This window comes from Anopheles aquasalis, chromosome 3 (assembly GCF_943734665.1).
Source record: "Anopheles aquasalis chromosome 3, idAnoAquaMG_Q_19, whole genome shotgun sequence".
Lineage (NCBI taxonomy): Eukaryota > Metazoa > Arthropoda > Insecta > Diptera > Culicidae > Anopheles > Anopheles aquasalis.
Window position 1 is genome coordinate 48,256,049 of NC_064878.1, and position 7,552 is coordinate 48,263,600.

Below are 7,552 nucleotides of genomic sequence, written 5' to 3' on the forward strand. Positions count from 1 at the left end.
TGCTAAGGATCACCACCATCCAGCCATTCGTCGTCATCGCCGTCGTCGTCGTCGTCGTCTTCATCATCGTCATAAAAACGTACTGAACACATACAGCTGGTAGCGAGTGAACAATCGAGTGAGAGATGGTGATGAAATGGATGTAAAAGTTGAGCTCAAATCAAGCAAATGGTAACGAACTGTGCCTGAAGCGATTCTGCCGTCCGCATGCCAGTAAGGAGAGGGTTGGTACCCGGTGGATTCACTTGATCTCAGCTCAGTCAAACTGTTAACTATATGCTGTAGACCGCAACCCGCAACTTCACCGAAGCGCTCGGAACTACAGCGACACCTCGTCACTTCCATCGCCTCGTGGTAGCCCACCACATGATGGAGGCAAAGGAGTAGGAGGAAGGGTAGTAAAAGTGTTGAAACGATTTGTGCCTTTGAATGTGAGAGAATAACCCGGTCAGTGGCCGGGTGTGCTGGACCAGCACCATAGAGTTCTAAACAATGCAGAATTCAAAGGAACTAACCGACCGTTTTGTGATTGTTTATTGTGTTTTAGTGTGAACAACCGTTGTTGGGATGGTTGGCATTGTGTGAATGTAAACAGGAACCGATTATGCTTATGCTCACTTCAACAACAATCGGGCCCTCGGCCAACAAATACAACCTGTTTTGAACACTCAATAGCTTACGTAAATAGGACGATTAATAGCATGAGCTGACAACGATCCTTTACAAATGAGGTAGTTTCATTTCATTTTGGGATATCCATTTTATTTTTATTTTTAACTGAATGAAACTGAACTGTGAAAGTTTAAAAAGCGTCATTGCTCAGTGCATCTCACAACATTGAAGCGAATTTCCTAAAATTAATATAAGGCCTTTGAGCATCGTTGTTTATTGTGGCATTGAAACTGCTACGACCGATCCTTAAACTACTTTTTTTAAAAGCAAAATCATTAAAATTTGGCGAGGTTATTTGGAAAAACCAAGGATGGAACCGTAGAGCATCGATTTTTATATCTCATATGATCGTGCACGGATCGTTGTGGTTGACTCTACACTAAAAATACTTTTTAGCAGACATGCTTTCCAGGGAAATTATACTTTGACTAGATTTGTTTTTTATATATATTTGTCTCAAATATTCTCTTGCTATTCAGGAAAAGTTGTCGTTTACTGTAACATTTACGACAAAATAAAGTCTGATGGTTTCGTCACAAACATTCCTAAAAAAATGTTCTTTTTTTCTTTCGTTGTGATCCGAATAAACGAACACGACTCGCCCCATCCAAGGACATCCAGACCGATTCCAGTTGCCCCGGGGCCAGTCGCCGTTCCCGATGCTATTCGTTATCGCTTTATAAAGAGCTTCTTACGACTCCAAACTCTTACCATGCCAGCGCGGGCACATCCATGCACATCTGCCACACGTATGATGTATGCGCTCTTATATTCCCCATCGAAGATACAACACGTTTGGAGAAGCAGCAGCACACGAGAGAGCCCGTAATGGCCAGAAGCTCCCCGGGTCCCGGGATCCGGGTGCCGATTTGATAATTTGTTCTTCATCTTCAGCAGATCCTTTTGCCGAACTGCTCTGCGCCCAAAACTGCTCCACTGCTTCCAACCGGTTGCTCACAACTTTGAGCTTGGCCGAAATCGAACCGTAGAGGCGAAAGAGGAACTTTTGCTCCGGGTTTTGGTGCTGCTGGTGCCCGGTACTGTGTGCTGCGTGGTTGCGAATGCGAATGAACACTTCGTTAGTGGCCAAAACTTCAGTGTTCAGTCACCGTCACCACCGTCGTCTTGCTACGTGCGTCGGATGGTTGAGAATGTGCCACGTGTGGGATGCATAATACACCCGCTTCCATCCTTTCTATTGCCCGAAATCGACAACGGCAGCTAACCGGGCATGTAGCAGCGGTTGGCGAACAGAATTAAAATTGCATTTTGCACTCACAATCACGTACCAAGCACGGTAGACTCTGCATTTGGGCATTCGGTTCTCTAAACACTGTTCATAACTCATTAGGAACCTCGAAAGGCGCGCGCGCGCGTTCGTGAATCGAGTGTATTCGAACCACCACCAAGCAAAGCGAAGGTGCCACAATGTTGCGATGTAAATCCCAACCAAATGAGCAGTTTTTGCCACGCCAGACGTTATCAAAAAGAATCCCTTTTTTGTGGCGAATTCCCTGTGATATTATTCGTTTCAACAGGGATTTTTTCCACCCCTCGCGCCCGGGGCAATTTCACAATCTGGAACACGCTGGTCAGGCTGAACAAACATAACCCATGTCAGGCCCCCCCCGGGGGAAGGGGGAGGGATTAGGAAACCGAAAGCATGGAAGCCATCTTGTCAACATGCCGCCATATCAATCAAAATCAAACAAAACAGGTCCCCCGGAGCGACGATAAGGATCTGATGTCGGGGAGCGTTTTGCAGTCACGACATGGAAACTATTTTGCAAACAGAACCGTTGCCTGGTTGGCCAATAAAACTGGCGGCTGGTAACAGGGTGTTCCGGATTGGCCATACACGCATACACCCAAAGACTCTTTTATTTGTTGTGCAAAATTGAGTAATCCCTAGATAAGTCCTTCCAGGTGGTTGGTCCACCTGCTTCATCGTCCGCTGGGCTCTGGAACCGCTCGTTTCTCTCGCTTTCTCTAGCTGTCTCGCTGGTGCTACCGTTCTATTTCCTTGTTTTTCACGGTTTTCCCATTTATGGAAAATAACTTGCGCGTTATGGTAGCGGGAAAAACAAGATGCTTTGCTGCTGCTACTCGCGAAACTTTTGCTAATCTATTTCAATTAACGTAATCGCCTTAGCGTACGCCATCGCGTAGAGCGTCTTATCGCTTCGCTACCGGTGGCCACACGCGTGGTGCGCACAAAACAATGATCCAAACAATTCAACCAATGTTAGCGCAGCCACCTTTCCCCCTGCTGGTTCTTAACCGACAGCAACCGGCCCGGTGTTGACTAGCTCTGGTATACATGAAGATAATATGCGGTGGCGCTGGATTGCCTTTGCCCTTTCGCGTGCCACGAGTATTGACAACAAATTGGCCGGTACTTCGTGCGTCCAGGAGCAGCAGTAGCAGCACATGGTAAACATGTTTTCCAACTCTTCCATCTCGGTGCGATATTCCGAGACAGAACGCGAACAGCGAGAGCGCACCAGACCAGCCCCAGCATGTGCATGCTAATGGTCCGGTCAGATAGGGAAGGATTATGGTTCGTGGTACTTAGATTGCGTTGAGGTACGCCTGGTGAGAGGAGAGGTTTGTTTGACCAAATGTTACCGATATGCAGCTCATTTGCATTAGAGTGCACCATCGTCCGACGAGTGTAACGGATCCAGATTTTAGTAACCAACTCACCGTTCCCATTAGCAACGACGTGGGGATTAGCAAACAGGGGATTTGTAAAGTTAATGGCTACCATGTTATGACGAAAGCAAAGCCAATCAGCGAGCAAGCAACTCTGCGTTTGTTTTTTGTTAATCCCAAAAAGTAACTTTCTACTCTTGCTACTACTACAGATGAGCACGATAATGTCCGTCATGTTGTGCAGAGCATCGACCGTTGACCCATTAAATGTTTCAGATGTTAACGCCACAGCCGAAAGGGATACCACTGGACGCCCAGGAATATTGATGAATTATAATAACGCGCTGACAATGATGGTCACTCGCAGGGCAAGGGCATAATCATGATATATACACCGGGCACCGTGGCGTGTTCTGGCTAAAACCATATCAAGATGTATGATCTTGACTTTACGGATGATTTCAATCCAATTAACGGGTTGCGCCCTAAATCCCGCGCTGCGAGCCGATCATGTCAACCAGTAAATAAGTGATTTACGGCCCTTTGATGCAGATTTACCGGTGTGGGTCTGATGATTTGAAAATAGAACAACGCGATAAATTACTGTCATTGCATATGGGTGCCCGGATCCCAAATGCCATTGGAGATGGAGTTCAGCAGTTCTTTTATTTATTCGCCCACGATCACACGATAATATTAATTACATTTGTGCCACTAACCTCAATCCTCGAAAGCGAATGCCGCTTATCTAGAAACCATCTTTACGTTGGTCTGATTTTTGGTTTTGAATCTCTAACTGGCGCACCAGCTCCGGCACTAAGCATGAGCATGACTTCCTTCCCGGAACCGAGCATTATGGATTTTTGGCCAATGGAATGCATCAATCTTAACACTCTCGCTCTACGATTCTCCGTTGGTACAGCATAAATTTAGGATTCCGTGGCGGAAGGGCTGATTCGTTGAACTAAACCAATGAGCTCGTCGGTGTACGAGAGGGAAGAGAAGAGGAAAGATGCGCCCACTACGGAAACCGACACGATGCAACGATTACATTACCATCGCTCGGCCATCTCGCCAATCTCGCCATTCACGGGCCGCTGAACAAATGCGCAAGCATTAGTTCCTCCCGGACAGCAGCAGCCGCTTCGACTCTTTTCCCCCTTTTTTGCTCACCGAACCGATTGCTCATGTTTAGAGCCCAGTCCAGTCCCCCCCCGGTGCGGTGGTGGTGGTGGTTTTGGATGCCAATCTTCTCCGGTAGACCGCAGCATCGGGAGCACCGGCAGCATAAGTCGGCCGACCGGGAAACGCTACGCGATGGGTTTCCGGTTGGAGTTTTGCTGAAAATTGATGATGATGCGGAGGCCGCACCGGGGCCCCATAGTTTTGGCCACCCTTCTCGCCCCTTTTCCCGGGCTGACGAGCAACCAGAATCCGAGAAAGCTTGGCGTCTGGTTCGGTCCGGTCCGGTCGGTCGGTCGGTCGGTGACAGCGACAAACTGAAAAGTTTCCTTCGCGTAAAGAGTCACATCTTGGCCGACCGACCAACCGACCGACCGACCGGTGACCGTGATACTCCCTGGTGGTACCAGCAGCCGTAGCACCAGCTCCAGCAGTCTGAGTAGATCGTCATGTGCGTTCGTTCGTTGGAGTCAGCGTTGGTGTCAGCGACGGAGAGATGATTTATCATAACGTCAACCATTTGTTATGCCATATTTATGTAAGCTGGCAAATTATGAGTTACGCATCGCAACGGAGAATAATTGCATTCTGAACAACGGGCAAACAACACGGGCGGAAGGAGGAACTAGAAACCTGAGACGCAGCTGCTCATCTCTCTCTCTCTCTCTCTCGCCCTTTTCACTCACTGGAAGGATGTCGCTTGTGTCACCGGTCTAATGGAGACATGAAGAGTGTCGCCCGTAGACGTCGGCCGTATTTGTGCCGAATTTAGACTCACGGTGCACGACATTGAACCGGAAACAGGAAGCAAATACACGAAGCGATGATGGTAGGTAGTGATAGGCCGGCTAATTTATGGAGGAGCGATTTGTTTCGTTTCCCGAAAATACTGCCATCCTAAACTTTACAACAACATCCCCCTACCATGCCCCTGGATTGGAGGCCAATTTTCATCCATTAGCTCGGGCCAAATGGGATAGGGGAGGGCGTGTAATTTGTTATTCCTAATGAACGGTTTACATCAATCATTAAGGTGCTCCGTTTCGGGTGTTCGAATCGGTCTCGATCGCTATCCAGTTAGCTCTGCGCAACAATTCCGTTGTTCCGTTGTTCTTAAGGATCCTGCGATAGGATATTGGCTTGAGTACGCAATGGCACGCATTCGGTAACACCAACCCAGCGAGCACTCTGTGGCAAAGGTAAAGCAATTACGATTTTCATAATGCGCCCCCTCGCCTTCCACCACCACCAACACTCCGAACTCCGATTTGTCACATCCGCCAAGCGCCAAAAAGGAACCGTTGAAAGTGATTACCGAATCAGCAAATATTGGCCCAACTAGAGACTGCAGGTTTACCGAGTGGAGTCGACTGCGAAACGGGAGCAATATCGCGCATTTTATTGTTTGTCTGGCGCAACGGTGATGCTGCTGCTGCTGCTGCTGCTGTTTGGCGGTGCTTCCTGGCACCGTAGCACCGAATCAAATTATATCGAGCGAGCGAGCGAGCGAGCGAGCGTGCGTACCCAGGGGTTTTCGGTAAATAATACCTAATAAACGGAGCGCGGCAACATTATTTCATTACAACGTGGGTAAATATTTAACGTTTTTGAGGAAGAGGAGGATGGGAGAGACGGCAATGCGGAGGGCACTGTGGGTCCAGTAGCAGCAGCAACAGTAGCATCATCCGAGCAATTGGGAAGGGTCTTCGTTCTACGCCGCGGTTGCTTTATAACTTTTGGTCTTTGTAATGGCGGTGGCATGGCGCTGGTATGGGTTTTGTGTTCGAATGATCATTCCGTTCCGTCGTTCCGATTAGCCAGGAGCCAGTGACTGCTGACTGAGGGCTAGTGAGCAGTCGGTCTTTGCTTATGATTCCGCGTATCATCATTGGTTGCAATTTGTAAATTGAAGGCCCGTCTTTATTGAATCTTCTTCATCGCATGTTCTACGCTGAACCGGGCCTTAGGATAGGCAAGGAATTACTTCCGAGAAGTGGCTGTATTCCTGAGGGGGGGGGGGGGGTTCAAGTTACTTCTAGGATGTTCTAGGATAGCTGCAAACTGGTGACCATTGCTCTAGGGCAAGGACTATCGTGAGGTCTGGGAGCTTTCCAAGGAAAAGTAGGATTTGCTTTTCGCCATAAAACCATTTTGGTTTGCATTGGGAATAAGCAGTCAGCACCGCTCTTCAAAGAAACATTCCCTTCTTCAGATGGTTAATTCATTACCGTTTGTGTCGTAGGAGCAGCTACTAGCAGGTGAATGCTCGACATTCAATACCTCTCCGCTGACCGGAAGAATCATCACCAGAATACCGGGAAATAAACACAACTTTCTTGCATCCGAATGATGTAGAATCCATGAAATAGTTTCGTAGTTTTTTTTGGCGAAGTCGTTCCTAGTTTTGAAGCAAGTGGCTATTGCGCCAGTTTAGTGGTGTTGAGTTCGTTAAACTTAAACAAACAAATCTCAATTCTCAGAAATAAATATAGTGTTAATCCGTTTAAGATAAGGGTCTCACAACGCGGCCTACGGGTGAATATTCGTGTAGATTTTAAAATGAAAATGCAAGTTGTAATTGAAATTATGCATGAAATGCAAAAACTGAAAACAAAAAAAATCAATATATGGTTCAATATATTTCTTGACTTGATGTTTTCATTTGGCTAAATTAGTCGAGCTCAACAATGGATACTGATAAGATACCTTATTTTACATAAGCAGAATAATCTATGATTATTGAGATTAAATCGTGAACGCACGATGAATTTTTTTTTTTTTTTTTAACATATATAAGGACGGACGAGCCGTATGTTTAATGCACGATGAATAATCCGTGGAAAACAATGCTGTCACAGTGGAACATACAACATAAAGGAAGATGCTCGGGAACAAACCGTAAAAAGGATCGCATGACAATTGTTTTAGCGAGCCTTAGCCACTGCTCTAAAGCAAACGGTAGCCTTTTCATTGCGCCTTCGTTTACAGGTAATTGCGAATCCCTCAAACGACATTGTCGGTCCCGTGCCTAAAACAACAACGC